The sequence below is a fragment of the Balaenoptera musculus genome, chromosome 2, assembly GCF_009873245.2.
Source record: "Balaenoptera musculus isolate JJ_BM4_2016_0621 chromosome 2, mBalMus1.pri.v3, whole genome shotgun sequence".
Taxonomy (NCBI): Eukaryota; Metazoa; Chordata; class Mammalia; order Artiodactyla; family Balaenopteridae; genus Balaenoptera; species Balaenoptera musculus.
Window position 1 is genome coordinate 90,853,105 of NC_045786.1, and position 18,827 is coordinate 90,871,931.

The 18,827-nt window shown below is 40.6% G+C and overlaps 1 protein-coding gene across 14 annotated transcripts in view; it reads right to left on the bottom strand.

Moving 5' to 3' along the window:
- The window catches only part of MGA (MAX dimerization protein MGA), a 158,730-nt gene that overhangs the window by 93,938 nt on the left and 45,965 nt on the right, over positions 1–18,827 (bottom strand). Inside the window, exon 1 of one of the 14 annotated variants that reach the window (XM_036845106.1) lies at positions 1,476–1,598. The exons of 11 other annotated variants lie outside the window; for them this stretch is intronic. The gene's annotated coding sequence lies outside the window, so the exon portion shown is untranslated. 2 more of the 14 variants (XM_036845110.1, XM_036845111.1) reach the window with 2 other exon arrangements.

Here is an 18,827-nt window from a genome sequence, read left to right on the forward strand (position 1 = left end):
GCCCACATCACCGCTTTCCAACAGCAAAGGCCAGCTAGCCAAGAACCACGTGAAAAAATGCCGCAAGGAAAGCTCTTCCGGGGAAGGGGAGTTCGACTGATCACGTGCCGCCGGCCGGAACCCGCGGATCGCTCGGCAGGATCCAGTCGCATTCTGTTACCGTGGAGACTACAGAACCAGCCGCCCGGCCCTCCCAGGCCAGCCCCCTTCCCAGCAGCCGTCACGCCACCTCCAGGCACTTTCCCTGCAGCCTAGCCGCGGCGTCGTGCCCAAAAAGAGGCAGAGTAGGCAGTATTTGCCAGGGACTCTGCCGCAGAAGCCCGGAGAGCTTCACAACACACACTGGCAGCGCGCGGGTGGGCTCGAGAGTTCTCTTGATCCACGTGTCTGCCCCGGCGACGCGAACCCTGGGAGAGTGGTCTCCGCTCAGAAGGAAGAGTACTTTCGTTACTCACGTTGTTCTGCCATTGGTAACCCTTCCTTTCAGACCTCCTGCACTCTCCCTGCTTCCAACCTCGCCAGAGGAGGCATCTCCAGAGTTCCGAAGGCAAAGCAAAAATCTTCACATCATGACACTACCACTTCCTACTCTCAACCCAGTGTGAAATAATCCCTAACTTCTCCATACTCTTCGCACGCAGATTCGTCAACTTTGGTTACTGGTGCTCGGAGCGGTTTATTTCTGTCCCAGACCCACCTACCGCTAACGGCAGAGACCTACTTGACAAATAGAAGCGGGAAGGCACACAAACAGAGAACTAGCCAAAAGCTGCCCCACAGAGGGAAAAAGAAAATAACACCTGCTCTTCCCACCTGTTTTCCCCGCCCTCATTTCTGCACTTACGAACCACCGGTCCTTTGTTTACCAAGTTCCCACTCCTATACAGCTCACTTCCTCGCCCTCCTTCTTTATTAAACTCGCGGTCTTGCTTCAAACAACCTGCCAGGAAATTACATGCTGGGCGAGAGCTTTATACAGGTGTCAAAACGCTGCACACAGCTCCTTAGAAAAGCGAGGTCAGCAGTTTTGGAACCCCGAGACCTGAGCTCTAAAAGGCAAAGCGCACAAGCACGGCTCTCGACCTAAAGCTCCACGCCTGGCTGGAAGGCGTCACGCGGATCGTACCATGCGGTGCGGCACCCCACGCACGCGAGGGCAGGCCCGCGCCATGGGCGCTTCTCACCCCGCCCGCCTCGTGGCCTCTTGCTGGCGTCGATGTTCCCAGTTAGTTCGCGGCGCGACGCGGAAGTGAGGCCGGGGACGCGCGCGAGGTGACATGCGCAGCCTCGCTCAGAAGACCACAGGCGCGCGCCAAAGGCGGCTCCGCGCAAGGCCTGGCCTGGCCGGAGCGTGCGAAGATCGCTCAGCAGAACGCTTCTGACACCATAGAAAATACACAAGAGCTTCAAACTCTCGGAAAACTCCAATCGGGCCAGTACTAAAGAGACGTCCTCCACCCAGGCCCGAGAGTTACCGTGCGGGGCGTGGCCGGCCTCACCCGGAGTCCTTCACATCCCGCTGGGGGCGGGTTATTCTGTTCGGTTCGCACACCGTGTGTCCGCTCCAGCTGAAGAGCCTGCGCGCGCATCAAACGTCCACGTCATCGCGCACGCGCTCCTACCGGCTCGGAGGCCGTTGCGCAAGCGCAAAAGGAGGCGCGAGCAGCACCTCCCTCGCCCCTCCCCCAACACCAGGAGGCCAAACGGCCCCGGAGCTGCGACAAGACCCTTGGGACCCGCCCCTGGAGCTGAAGCCGCTGCCTTTCCGGGTACCAGCAACCGAGAAAAGCCCACTGAAGCTTCCAGAATCATGAGTGACGAGGCAGGAGGGAGGTACCCCAATTCCCTCAGCCTCGCACACGAAGCCTTCGTGAAAACTGTGAAACCTCTGCCCGCGGGCTTTCGCAACTGAGCCTGCCACCTTTTCCCTTGGGCTCCTCGCCGGCCCCGCCCCTGCTGAGCCCAGCCCCACCCACGTGGGATTCCGCAGCCCTCAAGGCTTCATTGGCCCGTCAAATGAATCCACGATCTTCCTCCCCAATGTGCTGTGGGCTTAGAGAGTGCCAGAACGTCGGGAAACCTTGAGGAAAAGACCCTGAGAGACGGGTGATGGAGTTTGCAACATCCAGAACCGAAGAACACTAGTAAAGTAGGGAGGAGTCCGAAAACATCAATGCCGAGTGGGAAGGGAAGAAGAGTTGCTACTAGCTTGCCTGATACAAAGATGAAAGATGTCCTGATAAAACAGTAAAACGTGGAAATGAGAATTTTGCACGATAGAGTGTTATCCAAGCGTTAATGCCCTGATCCTGCGTTTTCAATTTTTGTTTGTTCAAGATATTTAAGCTATGAGGTGCAAACAAAAAGTTATCTATGATGTGTCAGGCGGTTGTCAAACATCAAAAATTATCTTTCTTCTTACCCACCCCTTACCAGCCATTCTTTCTTCTCTGCGAACACGCCAGTAAAAAGGGAGAGTTGTTTAAAGTTGTAGAAAAGAGACAAAACAGAAATTGGTAGTAAGGGAGCAGAAATTGTGGTCCATGTTTCCAAACTTTCCTTTCACTCTCTTAGAAGAATTGTCAAGTACTGAGAACCTACGACCTGCTAGGTGACTTGACATAAAACACTGTGAAGGACAATGTTCGTTGCAGCTCTATTTACAATAGCCAGGACATGGAAGCAACCTAAGTGTCCATCGACAGATGAATGAATAAAGAAGATGTAGCACATATATACAATGGAATATTACTCAGCCATAAAACGAAACGAAACTGAGTTATTTGTAGTGAGGTGGATGGACCTAGAGACTGTCATACAGAGTGAAGTCAGAAAGAGAAAAACAAATACCATATGCTAGCACATATATATGGAATTTAAAAAAAAAAAAAGGTACTGAAGAACCTAGGGGCAGGACAGGAATAAAGACGCAGACGTAGAGAATGGACTTGAGGACACAAGGAGGGGGAAGGGTAAGCTGGGACGAAGTGAGAGAGTGGCATGGACATATATACACTACCAAATGTAAAATAGATAGCTAGTGGGAAGCAGCCGCATAGCACAGGGAGATCAGCTCCGTGCTTTGTGACCACCTAGAGGGGTGGGATAGGGAGGGTGGGAGGGAGGGAGATGCAAGAGGGAAGAGATATGGGGACATATGTATATGTATAACTGATTCACTTTGTTATAAAGCAGAAACTAACACACCATTGTAAAGCAATTATACTCCAATAAAGATGTTAAAAAACAAAACAAAACAAAACACTGCGAAGGAGAATGAGGAGGTTACAAGAAAGTAGCCAAAAAGAAGAGGCTTATCCAACAAGACTTATCATGAGCTGGACTCCAGGCATACTAGGAAGGGTCTTCTTTCTCTGCCTTCTGCTCTTCCTGAGAGGATATGCCACACCATGGGGAGAAACTGTGCTGGAATTAATATGGAATGGAAAATATGCAGGCTAAAGTTGACGGACTTCTGAACTTGCTCTGAAACCCCCATTCAGGCACTGTCAACCACAGCATTAACAGTGCAACAAACGAATAATATCCAAGATACTAGGCAAAAGTGAAAAGTAACAGTTTCTTTCACACCTTCCTCTTCTTCCCTGATCCCAAGCACCTCCTTCCTGGAAGCTGCCTTTTCAGAATCTCCCACCTCATCCAAGAATGCCTTCCTTTCGAAGGTCTAAGGTTTCCTCATATAAAATTTCCACTTTCTGAAGCAGAAATAAAATTTGTGTTGACTTGTTATTAATGCATCTGATCCTAAGGTGTAAATGAATGATGACTGGTTAACAACCATGGCTAGTCAGAGTTGCATACCAAAAAGAACACGTTAACACAAATGATATCCCTAATTGGAGAACTGGGGGTGAGGGAGAATGGAGTTTTTCTTTTGCTACTCTCTCCCTACACCAGGCAAACATATTATGAAATGCCAGACACTTAAAAAAAATTTTTTCAAGATTTAGCACTGGATCTCCTGGTGGGAGAGGTAAACTACCTGTATTTTTTCAAAGTGGGATCTACCTTACCTATAAAGATCTAGAGATGTACTATCAAGAACCTGAGAACTTATAAATGTTGTTTATATATATATAATCTAAAAATAATATTGCCACACCATTTCAGTGGCCTATTTTTGATTTAACATCATGCTAGTACCAAAGTAACCACTTTTTTTGTTTGCTTTTTCAAGCAACCTCTGTGTTTGCATTCAGGGTTTAATGCAGTGTTTCTCAGACTGGGATCCTTGGGTGTGCTCTTTGGATATATAAGAACTTCTTCCTTTATAATTTTTTTTAATATTTTTTTGATGTGGACCATTTCAAAAGTCTTTTACTGAATTTGTTACTATATTGCTTCTGTTTTATGTTTTGATTTTTTGGCCGCGAGGCATGTGGGATCTTAGCTCCCTGACCAGGGATCAAACCCGCACCCCCTGCATTGGAAGGCGAAGTCTTAACCACGGGACCGCCAGGGAAGTCCCTAGAACTTCTTCCTTTAAAAGGCATCCGTATATAACCCGTTTTCAAAATTCCAAACTAACTACAAGAATTGACGCTCTTGAGTTTCACAGGTAAACCTCAGTGGTCTAGTTGAAGAGCCCTAGGTGACTGCGTTACCACCCAGTCCTGGAATGTTCTAGGAGTTTCCATGTGACTTCGGGTGCCTGTGGTTGAATCGTGTGGGCCAAGCTTCAGGTGCCAGGAGATCCTGCTCCTTTCAATTGGAATTCTCTCATTTCAGTTATCAAAGCTCACCTTGTTCATCCAGCCTGATAAAAAAATCTTTCCCTGCTGGTCCAGTGGGTAAGACTCCGTGCTCCCAATGCAGGGGGCCCGGGTTCAATCCCGGGTGGAGGAACTAGATCCCGCATGAATGCCACAACTTAAGAGTCCGCATGCCGCAACTAAAAGTTCCCGTGTGCCGCAACTAAGACCCGGCGCAGCCAAAATAAATTTTTAAAAAAAATTTTTTTAATCTTTCCCAGGACTTCCCTGGTGGCACAGTGGTTAAGAATCTGCCTGCCAATGCAGGGGACATGGGTTCGAGCCCTGGTCCGGGAAGATCCCACAGGCCATGGAGCAACTAAGCCCATGCGCCACAACTACTGAGCCTGCGCTCTAGAGCCCGTGAGCCACAACTACTGAGCCCGTGTGCCACAACTACTGAAGCCTGCGTGCCTAAAGCCTGTGCTCCACAACAAGAGAAGCCACCGCAACGAGAAGCCCGCGCACCACAACAAAGAGTAGACCCCGCTCGTCATAACTAGAGAAAGCCCATGCACAGCAACGAAGACCCAATGCAGCCAAAAACAAATTAATTAATTAATTTTAAAAAATCTTTCCCTTGGATTTCTTTGGTTGGACCTTCAAAGAGATTTTACTAAATATTAGGGGGGGTGGGGATAGAAAATGCATGGAATATAAACAATATGGCTAGAAAGAACACAGTTTTGAATCAAGATTGCTCTATAAACACATAAGCCCTATCCATTTACATGCACATTTTTCCTATTTGACAAATATCTCAGTGCCTTGTATATGCTGAGGAGAGACAGGCACCTCATACACTGTTCAGAGGTCTACACTAGAACCCCAAAGAGTTGGCACAACTTAACAGAATCCACCAGCAAGACAGACGATATTCCTTATCCAATCTATCCAGATCCCACCTTCCCAATTCCAATTTCTACTGAAGACATACCTTCCTCAAATGACTAAAAGAGAAAGTGATCCCACTCTTCAGATGAGACCATCACCACCCCTCATATAACTCCTGGGTTGTTGTCTTGTTTACAATATCTTAATTCAATACAATAAAGACCATTCTTAGAATAAGAGCTACATACAGACTAGGTTACAAAAGAGGCTTGTTTTCTGTAACAAAAAAAAACCTGTCACTAGCCAGGTTTCACTAAAAACTTGTGTGCTAGGCAGAGGGAAAAGAGGGTATCATAACAGCTTATATATAACTCCATCTTTGCCTACTATTTATTACTGCAACTAAAACCAACTCATGCAGAGGGACAAGGTATAACTGGCTCTGATATCTGAAACTTGGACTAAGGTATTAAAAGTGGCAAGAGTCCCGTCCTGAAGGAGCTATTAATCTATCCAATGAATAGCTTTAAAAGTTTCTTAATCAGTATAGTAATGTGATTAAAAGCATGTTTTAGAAAATATGTTAACAAAAGTAAGGATGGGAAAGAGAATAGAAATGTGATGGAATGTTATCAATGTTCATGGAGAAACACCATTCCCTCTTGCTGCCCCATATCTTAAACCTGCACAATCATATTATTTTCCCTTTGACTAAGATCGTCCCAGATGCCTCAAACCTAACTTATTTACTCTTCATGCCTAAGCTTAAATGTCACTTCTTCAAGAAACTTTCCTTAACCCCCAATGACAGATGTCTCCCTGTTATATGCTCTCATAGTACCCTGTATTTCTTACAGCACCTACCACAACTGTAATTATTTTTAAAACTATGCATTAATGAATGTCTTGCCCACTAGACTGTTTGCTCTACTCTATTCTAGTGCCTAGCACAATGCGTGGAACAGAGCAGACACACAGTATCTGTTGAATTAATGAATATGAAACCATAGGTCCCAGTTTTCCAGGCAAGTCCGAATATCAAATATTGACTTAATGTCCAACAATTTGGGATTTGGAAAACAGGGTCATAATACATTTAACCATACTCACATTAATATTAGCAAACAAGCATCCTGCTGTGGCCAACATTTTCCAAAGGTGTGCAGTTGTAGTTAGAAAAAACTTGTACCATTGACTCTTACCTCAAATTATTTCTCCTTAGAGGAATGGATAAATATTATTGACAGGGCAGATGCTTCAAGAGATAAGAATATTTTTCTAGGAAACTCTACTTATTGACTGCGTTTTGCATGAGTGACTTTTGACAATATTACCTAGGAAATCAACAAAGGCAAGCAGATTCTTTGCACTGGGAGAAATTCTATGATCCCATAATTTACCATCTGCTAACAAAAGCAACAAGTTGTAACAGAGATTGCCATCTGCATATACTCCATATACAAAAAAAAAATTAGTAAATATCTTCAAGATGAAAGGATACTTTAGTAACAGTGAATTTGTTTTAGTAAGATCTAAAGGGGAAAATGTCAGAAATCAGTTAAAATGAAGTTCAGAAAGCTAGCTTCAGAAGGATTATAAAACAAGAAAGAATAGATCTAAAAGAAAAGTAAACAATAAACATTTTCAATGTAGTATTGAGCCCGTAGAAGAAACATCTTATCTAGGAAAGCATAAAAGGAAGAACAGGAAGAAGTTTATCTAACTAAGCCTAGAGCTGTGCAGGGATTTAAAACACTCATGAAAACACATAAAAACAGAAACTAGAACTACTGGCCAAAGAAGAGGACTGGGAGACAGCAAGTAAACTGCAAGGCTGGAATCAGGCAAAAATCAAGAAGCCTATGGCAGAAAAATACACTGAAAAACTGTCTGCAAATGCGTATGAAAGAAGGCATGCTTACTTTACATGAAGGGCACCACTGCCTCATGGAAATGAGCTATGGTGATCAACGTAGTGGTTCCTAGACTACTGGGACATCATAAACCAGTAAAATTTCCCCCAAAAAGATTTAAATGACCATCACAAGGTGACCAAATTTTTAACTTACAAAGTATACCACCTACTACTATTACCAGTCTTTCTTAAAATAATGGGGTTTTTTAAAATTATTTTTTGGGGGGCTGCTCCACACGGCTTGCGGGATATCTTAGTTCCACAACCAGGGATCGAACCCAGGCCCCCTACAGTGGAAGCACGGAGACCTAACCACTGCACCGCCAGGGAATTCCCAAAATAATGAGTATTTTAAGACCAAAAATCAAGGAGAACATATCTCATAATGAATAATAGTCATTTATTTTTAATACATTTAGATAGATGAAAAATGTACTCCACTGTTCTTATTTCGTGATATACCACTGAAAATTTGCAGCAGGTGTTTAGAAATGACTGCTAGCCACATAGTAGGCTCCCTGGATAGCTAAGATCTGGTCTTCTGAGAAAAAATAACATACAAGAGGCCTGGGATGGGGTAATAAATCACTTTGCCAAGGAGTCAAGAGTCAGCCTCTCCTCATCAGTAACAGTAGAAGAGAAGAGGATGTTAGCCAGGAGATACCCCAATCCAGACTAAAGGACAGCCACATAATTAGCAAGCTACTCTGTGTGTGTGTGTTGGTGGGGGGCAAGGAGTGTCACTGAAAACAAGATGATAGCTTTAGCACTATGGCAAGATCCTAGACCCTCGATAGAACTATATGAGAACAATGTAGTAAAACCAAGAAACAAGGTCAGATTGGGTGAACCACCCACTGGATCAATGCATACTTAAGAAAAACTGTGGGACACATGGTGGCTCATGGTGGCAAAGGAAGAGGCAGGTCAAGCTGGGCTTCAGGCATATCAGACATAAAGGAAAAACAGGGGTGTAAAAAAACTTGTTTTATCTGAGAAGTAAACCTAAGAGGATTTTAAATGACTTAAAAATAAACACTGAAAAAGGATTTTATAACCTTTACCTTTACTAAAAATGTTAGCTATGATCTAACCACTGGAAGGCAGGGAATACCTGTTAAAGGAAAGGAAAAAGGTGTATTGAAATATAGAATATAAAGATTATTCAAGCAAGTTGAACATAGTGCATTATCCAAATTAGCTATATATAGATTATAAATTGTAGAGAGTACACAGAGCCGATATTTTTCATCCAAGGATTAATTCCACCCAACATTCTCTAAATAAGGATACAATCAGTTAAGTAAATATGTGCTAAGCACCAACTATGTGTAAGGCACTGAACCAGGGATAAAGGAATGAATAAAAATAAGTCCCCTTGAGTTCTAGATGAAGAGACAGGATAATAACATTGCAAAACTATTGTTGGCAGTTTGGAAAAAGCCTTCTAGGAACATCATAGGAATGCTCACAGCCTAGGGAATCTAAAAGATTACAAAGAAGAGGGGACTTTTGAGCTGGGTCCTGAAGGAGAAATAAAATTAATGAGAGAGAAAAGAAGGACACTGCAGGCAGTAGCTATATAATCAGTAAACAGAGAACTACAATAAATTATCCACAATTTGGAGACAGGGCTACCTTTATAAAACAATGAAGTAAAGATCAATGCAATAGGTAAAATTAGTACCATGTAGAAGTAACCTACCCTACGAAACAGGATTGGACACTTGGGAGATACTTACCCAATCTATAACTCCATGATGCTCATGATATATATACATTCACTCTTTCAAACATTTAGATCTCTACTCTATACTGTCAAACATTTATCAGAGGTGTACAAAAGAAAAACTAGAGAAGCACAGCGTAAAGAGGAACTGTCACTGAAGTATCAAGGAAGGCTTAATGTTAAAAAAGAATGTCTAGAAGTTGACAAAGCAAAGGTGGGAAAAGTTTTCTAATCAGAAAACAGCTGTGCAAAGGCACATGATATAAAAGAACAGAGTATTCATTAATTTCTTCAAACATTTGTTGTGCATTTACCACACACAGATCATGGAACACAAATATAAGATACGATTCCTGCTCTCAAGAGCTTGCAATCAATTATCAGACAACCAATTATCACATAACCAATAATCAATGATGACAGCAAAAAATAAAGAACGCTATTTTTATGGCTCTCTGTCCAGGGTGCAATGGAAGCACAAACAAAGGGCAGCTAAATCAGACTGAGGAAGTCAGAGAAGAATTCCCAGGGAAAGTGAAGAATGAGTAGAAATTAGCAAGGTATGAAAGAGCAGGGGCAGAGTGGGTGCAGAAGAATAGCATTTCAGACAGAAAGCAGCCTATGTGAAGAGAGAGAAACAAGAGAGGGAACACATTCAGGGAGCACAAGTACTGTAATATGGCTACTATTAAAAATGTCCGGGGTTTCCCTGGTGGCGCAGTGGTTAGGAATCCTCCTGCCAGTGCAGGGGACACGGGTTCGAGCCCTGGTCTGGGAGGATCCCACATGCCGCGGAGCAACTGGGCCCGTGAGTCACAGCTACTGAGCCTGCGCGTCTGGGGCTTGTGTTCCGCAACAACAAGAGAGGCCGCAACAGTGAGAGGCCCGCGCACCGCGATGAAGAGTGGCTCCCGCTTGCCGCAACTGGAGAAAGCCCTCGCACAGAAACGAAGACCCAACACAGCCAAATAAATAAATAAATAAATTTATTTAAAAAAAAAAATGTCCATGATCTGTGGAGAAGCATAACTATAGGAGTAGAAAAGACAAAGGGAGCCATATTTTATAATACTTAGCAAGTAAGAGGTGGAAATTCATCTTATAAGAAGAGAAGCCATTCAAGGGATTATAAGAAGATACATGAGGGACTTCCCTGGCAGTCCAGTGGTTAAGACTCCGCGTTTCCAATGCAGGGGGCACGGGTTCGATCCCTGGCCAGGGAACTAAAATCCCACATGCCGCTCAGCTCGGCCGAAAAAAAAAAAGAAGAAGATATATAAAATACTCAAACTCACATGTTTTAAGAAAATTATTTCTGGCACTGGTTAAGACCATGTGGAAGGTGCAAGACTAGAAGCCAATCAGACTTCTCTCCATATCCACCTACATACTTGCTCACATCAGAAACCCAAGTAATTCTTGACACTTTCCGCTTCCTTACCTGCCCAAATGTCTAGCCAATCACCAAATTTTCCTGTTGTTTCAACATCCCTGACTTCCTGACCATGATATGATCTCAAAGCACCACATATTTGTCCTTACTAGAAATTATCACAGGTCTAATATTCATACTTACTTGTGTAATTCTTTCATTGCCTTATTTCCCCCCTTATCCCACCACCCCCACAAACTAGCCTATAAATTAGGAATTGTTTCTTTTTTAAACTCTACGTTGTACCCTCAGCTTCTATTATAGTACCTGGCACTTAGAAGCACTCAATTTAAAACATTTTAAACCCATACGTTTCATTCCACCTCCACTACTGCCACCCTAGTCCTAAATACCAACAGCTCTTACCTGAGCTACTACAATAGACTTTTTTTTTCTTTTTTTCAATAGACTCTATCTCTAGGTACTCATTCTAGCTCTTCTCTAGTCCACTTTCCACAGCAGCAAGTGACACTGTCTAAACATAAATCAGTTCATGCCAACTCTGCCATTTATAACCTTCCATTAGCTTCTCATTTCATTCAGAACAAAATCCAAACTCCTTAATATGGCCTACAGATCTCTGCATTCATGTCATTCTCCCCATAACATACCATACTCCAGACACAATGACCTTCTGTTTGTCAAATGCTCCAAACCCTTTCCTACCTCAGGGCCTTTGTACTACCTTTTCTTTTTGCCTGAAATGCTTCCAGTCCCCACAAATCTTTGCTTAGTTAACATCTATTCCTCCTTCAAGTCTGTGTAATTGCCACTACCTCAATGCTATCCCTACTCCCTACTCTAAATTCTCTCAAAATACCCTGTTCTGTTACTTCATGACACTTATCAAAATGTATAATTACTTATTTGTGATCATATAATGTCTACCTCCTTCACAAATAATAAAAGCTAACATTTACTGAGCATGTTACATATATTAACTCATTTAATCCGAATAACCAACGAAGCAGGAACTACTTATCAACCTCATTTCAAAGATGAAACTGAGGTATAGAGAGGTTAAAAAATTTGCTCTAGGTCATAAAGTAGTAAGGAGTCAAAATTTGAACCCAAAGTTCACACTTTTAATCACTATGCTACTGAGTAGGCTTTGAGAGAACAGAGTAACTATGTCTGTTTTGTATATCACTATATACTTAGGCCTGGTGCTAAATATAAAGCAGGCGTTCACATATTTGCAGAATGAATGGATTAATAAATAATTAAGAGACAAATGATTAGATTTAGAGGCATACGTGAGAGGGATAAGAATAAAGTGGGATAGAGGCAATGATGACAGCATCAATTATGGACATGCTGAATTAAACGCAGCTCAGGAACATCTTATTCTTAATTCTTCTTCTAATTCTTAACATCTAATTCTTAACATCTAATTCTTAATTAGAAGACCACAGATCTCTAAGGAGTCCATGAAGGGGCTTTAGGAGGCCCAGGAACACCCTAAAACAGTAAGCAAAACTTAGTGTGCCTGTGTACTTTTCTGGGAAGAGAGAAATACCATTAATCAGATTCTTAAAGAGGTATGTAATCCCCCTAGTATTTAGGAACCATTGATCTAAGTGGAAGTGTCTAATAGGCATTTGGAGATAAATGTGTGAGCTTTAGCTAAATACAAAATTTGGGGAAGTAACTGAAGCCAGAGATTTGGGAAAGTTTACCCCAAAATGTATAGAGAGTAAAAGACTTCAGAAGGTTATGGTCAGAATCCTGGGAAAACGGACATGTAGAGGACAAGTGGTAAAAAGAAATCTAGGAAGGAGAAGAGAAGACGTAGTCACAGAGGTAAGAGAAAAATAGGTGAGAGTAGCATCACAGAAGCTTAGGAAGGGAGAATGTGTCAAAGAACAAGGAATCAGTCAGCAGGGTCTAATAACCAAGGAGTCAAGGACTGAAGAACAGAAATATGTGTTCCAGGAACTACATGTAGTTTCATGAGTTTGAAATACAAAGTGGAGAAGTGCAATAGGACATCCAGATGGCCAGGAAGTAAGGAGATAACCAAGGTCTAGTGCTCAGGAGAATCATATTAAAGATATAGACAGGGAAATCATAAATGTATTTGAAAGAATTAAAATGAATGAAATTATTCAGGGAGCACATGCAGAGGTGGGGGCTCTAATCTAGAATCCATGAATGATCTTGGGGGAGGATGTCCTATGAAACTCCTAAAATTGTAAGCAGAAGTTTGCATAATGTACATATGTGCAATTTTCTAGGGAGAGTTCATAAGTTTTTTTTTTTTTTTTTTTTTTTTTAAAGAGAGAGGATGCTTTCACTCTCCCTTATTTTTATTTTTATTTATTTATTTTATTTATTTATTTATTTATTTATTTTTGGCTGTGTTGCGTCTTCGTTTCTATGCAAGGGCTTTCTCTAGTTGCGGCAAGCGGGGGCCACTCTTCATCGCGGTGCGCGGGCCTCTCACTATCGCGGCCTCTCTTGTTGCGGAGCACAGGCTCCAGACGCGCAGGCTCAGTAGCTGTGGCTCACGGGGCCTAGTTGCTCCGCGGCATGTGGGATCTTCCCAGACCAGGGCCCGAACCCGTGTCCCCTGCATTGGCAGGCAGATTCTCAACCACTGCGCCACCAAGGAAGCCCCATAAGTTTTATTAGATTTTCAAAGGTGTCTATGGCCCCCAAAAAAGGTTAAGAACCATAGGAGCTGAATGAAAAAAGAAGAGGGTCTAGCTAGAAAGTAAGTCCGGAGACTATCAACATATAAAGGAAACCTGAAGCTTATCAAATGGAAGTAGCAAATCTAAAGAACTAATGTACACAGAAAGAATGACAGTCTGCACCAAACTCAGAAAATAAAAAATATAAAAATAAGTTTGGTATCGTATATGCTACGTAAGTATTTCTCACACTTTTCCAACCATGAGTCACAGTGAAAAATACATTGTTAATCAATGTATACACACAGGTTACTTAAGTAATTTTCCAGTAACCTGTAATGACAACAATATGATTCCCTAAAACATTCATCTCTAAAAACAGAGGGGAAGCGACTGGAGTTTATAAAAGGTAGGTTATTTAAGGTCTTGGGCTTTTGTTTATGCTTTTTAGTTGTTTTACAATGACTCTGATGTTTAGATATTTCTCTTTAACTTAATTTCTTTCAGTTATTATATATACAAAAAACTTTTTAAACTAATTTTTTCTTTCAAGAACCAACATTAAAATGTCCCCTGGCTTCCCTATTTCACTAGTTTTATTTACTCTTGATCTACAGACCATGTCTCACTACTAGAAAAGGGGGGGAAAGGGATGGGGTGGGTAGGCAGATAAGATTCAGCATACACAGATGAAACCGATAAGCCCTAAAGAGTAATGGTTCCTCTGAGAGTAGTATTTCTGAAGTACAAGGCCCTAAAAAATGCACAATTTAAGGGATTAAAGCTTGAGAAAGAAGAGTAAACAGCAGATAGACCAAAACAGTTCCGTAAAGTGGTTAAGAAGAAAAATTCTGAAGTCACAGTGAATCCCAACTCTACTGATCATGTGACTTGGGCAAATTACTTAATGTCTTTGTGCCTCAGTTCCTCATCTTTAAGATGGAATATATAACAATTTCTACTTCAATGAGCTGTTAAGAGCATTAAATGAGATATAAATAAATGTAAAGGCACAGAGAATGATACATGTGTCCCAGAAAACAGTGCTGTATATCAGTCATTAACTGTTAGCCACTGTTTAATTCTTAACAAGAGTTACTTATAACGTTAAAAATAAATATTAATGGGACTTCCCTGCTGCTCTCCGTGGCTAAGACTTGGTGCTCCCAATGCAGGGGGCCCATGTTCGATCCCTGGGCAGGAACAGATACCACATGCCGCAACTAAGAGTTCGCATGCCACAACTAAGATCCCGCATGCCACAACTAAAGATTCCACATGCCGCAACTAAAGATCCCGCATAATGCCACAACTAAGATTCCACATGCCACAACAAAGATCCCGCATGTGGCAACAAAGACCAGACGCAGCCAATAAACAAACTTAAAATTAAATATTTGTTATTTATTATATTATTTTCAAAGCAACTACTTAAAATAATAAAATTTGAAAAAGATCAGTCTCAAAAAGCACACTTTGTACTTTCTTAGAAAACTTAGAACAATGGATTTAAAAGAGTCTTTGGGAATTCCCTGGCGGTCCAGTGGTTAGGACTCAGCGCTTCCACTGCCAGGGCCAGGTTTGATCCCTGGTCAGAGAACAAGATCCAGCATGCCTCGCGGGTGCAGCCAAATAAAAGTAAATAAATACATAATATTTTAAAAAGTTAAGAGTCTTCAAAAATCCATCACTCTATAGTTAATCTATGGAGCAGGAATTGTGTCTTTTACTTTTATCAATGATGTACATGTACTTAAATTTTTCTTCAATAACCAAGACAATTAGTACTTTATAACCATTGTCTCTGAGCCCTCTGAGTCTTTATATATTCATTCTGAATATTAAGGCTGGTTTTCCTCTATTTGCCTATGTTCTCCCCAATTAATTTAAATGTCTTTTAGGAAAACCAAGAATTTTTTGAATCACCTTAAAGTGCTCTAAAAATAGAAAATCCCATATAAATGCTAAGTTTATTACCAAAAAAAAGCAATAAAGTGATCAAAATCACTTTAATTGACACAGCTAAATTCATTAAAACATAAATTCACATTTGTATTGATTCTTATCGTTTTAAGAATTTGTTTGTTTAATTTAATCCACCTCCAACAGTTAAGCTATAATAGCCTCTTTGTCAAAAAAAAGAAAAATACACACACACACACACACACACACACACACACACACTGGACTACTACCCAGCCATTAAAAAGAATGAAATTTTGGGACTTCCCTGGTGGCACAGTGGTTAAGAATCCGCCTGCCAATGCAGGGGACACAGGTTCGAGCCCTGGTCCAGGAAGATCCCACATGCCACAGAGCAACTAAGTCCGTGTGCCACAACTACTGAGCCTGCGCTCTAGAGCCCGCGAGTCACAACTACTGAAGCCCGTATGCCTAGAGCCCGTGCTCCACAACAAGAGAAGCCACCGCAATGAGAAGTCTGCGCACCGCAATGAAGAGTAGCCCCCGCTCGCCGCAACTAGAGAAAGCCCGCACACAGCAACGGAGACCCAATGCAACCAAAAATAAATACATAAACACATTTATTAAAAAAAAAAAAAAAGAATGAAATTTTGCCATTTGCAACAACATGATGGACTTGGAGGAAATTGTGCTATGTGAAATGTCAGAGAAAGACAAATATTGTATGATATCACTTATATGTGGAATCTAAAAAATAAGACAAACTAGTGAATATAACAAAAAAGAAGCAGACTCACAGATACAGAGAACAAACTAGAGGTTACCAGCGGAAAGAAGGAAGGGCGTAGGGGCAATATAGGGGTAAGGGATTAAGAGGTACAAACTATCATGTATAAAATAAGCTACAAGGACATATTGTACAACAGGGGGAATATAGCCAATATTTTAGAAGAGCTATAAATGGAGTATAACCTTTAAAAACTGTGAATCCCTATACTGTACACCCATAACTTATATAATATTGTACATGAGCTATACTTCGATTTAAAAACTTATTTTAAAAATCCATTTTTAAAAATTAACAATAAAGAATAAACAATCACAACCACACATATATGCACAAAAGAAGGAACAAAGGATTATGTGGTTTTCACTCAACTCTAATAAAGGATTTTTATACCATACTTATAGTAAGAGTATACCTAGCTTTCCTGAATCGTCTGAGGATAAACTCCACCTACTGACAATTTCACAGCACTCTGTCAAAGCTTCCTCAAACCTAGTAATTTGCTGAGACATGCAGAAACAAAAAATTACAAAAGTAAAAAACTTTCTGTTATTATTTCCTATCCTATACAAAGTCAGCCAAGATTAAAATTTCAAATTAAAGTAAGAGCAGTACCTGCCATTTTTAATAAATTATTCTAGATTTACTATTTTCTAGGTCGTAAGTCTTTTTTTAAAAAATTATTTATTTATTTATTTATCTATTTATTTATTTATTTGGTTGCACCAGGTCTTAGTTGTGGCATGTGAACTCTTAGTTGCTGCATGCATGTGGGATCTAATTCCCTGACCAGGGATTGAACCCAGACCCCCTGTACTGGGAGCACAGAGTCTTATCCACTGCGCCACCAAGGAAGTCCCCTAGGTCATAAGTCTTAATAAACACACTTTTCTTAAGGGGAAAGAAAGTTCATATTCATATATATTTTTCACATAAAAGATCTAGGTTAGAAACTCCAAAGTCTAAGAGCTCTTCAGGTAGTACACACACACACACACCAACAAAATTGTACAAATCTTTCTTTAAATAAATAAAAATCAAACTACATAAACTCCCGATCTCTCTCTTTTTTACTTTTTCTCTTTTTCTACGATGGTATTAATCCTGACACAAACCAGTAGTATGATTTAAGGGTTGTCAAAACACCATCCAGAATGACTTCCCTCACAGATCTGCCTCCATCAAGCACGATTTTCCTCCCAGTAGACTTACTCTTTCAGGTTAAGGGAGAAGTTGGCAAACTATTACAGCCCACAGGCCAACTAGGGCCCTCTGCCTGTTTTTGTACAGCCCATGAGCTAAGAATGGTTCTTATACTTTTAAATGGTTGGAAAAAAAAATCAAAAGAGGAATGTTTCATGATGTGAAGGTTATATACAATTCAATTTTAAGTGTCCATAAATAAAACTTTATTAAAACTTATTTATTTACACATTGTCTATGGCTGCTTTTAAAATGACAGATTTCAGTATTTATAAGAGACCACATATGGCACTCTAATGGTTTTGCAATGCTGCTCAGAGCACTACAAATTACAGTAATGCAACTGTAATGACAGCTTTTCAAGCACTAAGTTATCCCCATACATTGTATTTTATATTACTAGTGCATACCCTTTAAGTCAAAACAAGAAGATAAAAGTGAGCTTCAAATATCATACTTTTAAGATATAATGGAGTGTAGATAATCTTGTTATCAAATTAGATTGACAAAGCATTAGGTTTATTATGCAATGACACTACAGCTGTGCTGAAAGAATACAATATACATCAACATTACCAGACTAAGTACTCATCACAGTTATTTCCAACTCATGGAAAAACACAATCAGAAAAATTAGAAAACTTAAAGAGAAGATCCCTTCACAGCTGCATTTCTTCACAAAAAAAAAAAAAAAATGAGGATGCAACCAAAGTAAGCTGCTGAGTGGCTCATTTGTTAGCCAAGCAAGGAAAGCCTTTTATCAATGGTGAGGTAATTAAATCAAGTTTAACTATAGCAGCCAAAGAAATGTGTCTAGAGAAAATAAATTTATTTGAGAATATAAGCCTTTTGGCAAGGAGTTGAAGACATTGGTAGCAATATCAATAAAAAGCTATTTTATTCATCAATTTATAAACACATACAATATCAAAGCAAATGATTTTGAGTGTTTTCCTTGGCTCTTGATGAATCATAATAATTAGCCTGTATGAATAATCTGCATGAAACAATAGGCAAGAATATTTTCAAAGAAACTAGGAAAACACTAATTCAGAGCAACCTGAAGTGGAATCTGCTAGGATGCATTACAAGTGATGGTGGTAAAAATACATGTGGGCAGAAAAGGGCTTAACTGGACAAATTTACAAAGTTTATGAAAATTTAGGAAGTTTAAAGCCTACAGTTATTCACTGCATTATTCATCAGAAGATACTTTGCAGAAAATAACTGAATCTATCATATTTTATTCAACTAGTAGTGTCAGTGGTTAACTTCCCTCTCATGTACTTAACCATCCTTGATTTCATGAATTTTTGTCAGAAATAGAAGTGAATATCCTGATTTGCCCTACCACTAAGAAGTTAGCAGGTTTAACAGTGCTAAAATTTTATTGCAATTTTTTTGAGCTGAAATTTTTCTGAATAAGAAGAACTGCCCTAAACAACTATTATTGAACAACGAATAGCTTTGTAAATTAGCTTTTCCTGCAGACCTGATGATTCTCAATGAATTCAACCTAAAATCAAGAGGCAAACAGTGATTACATGCAAAACTTATACTGCAACGAAGTCGTCTCAATAAAAACTAACACAGTTT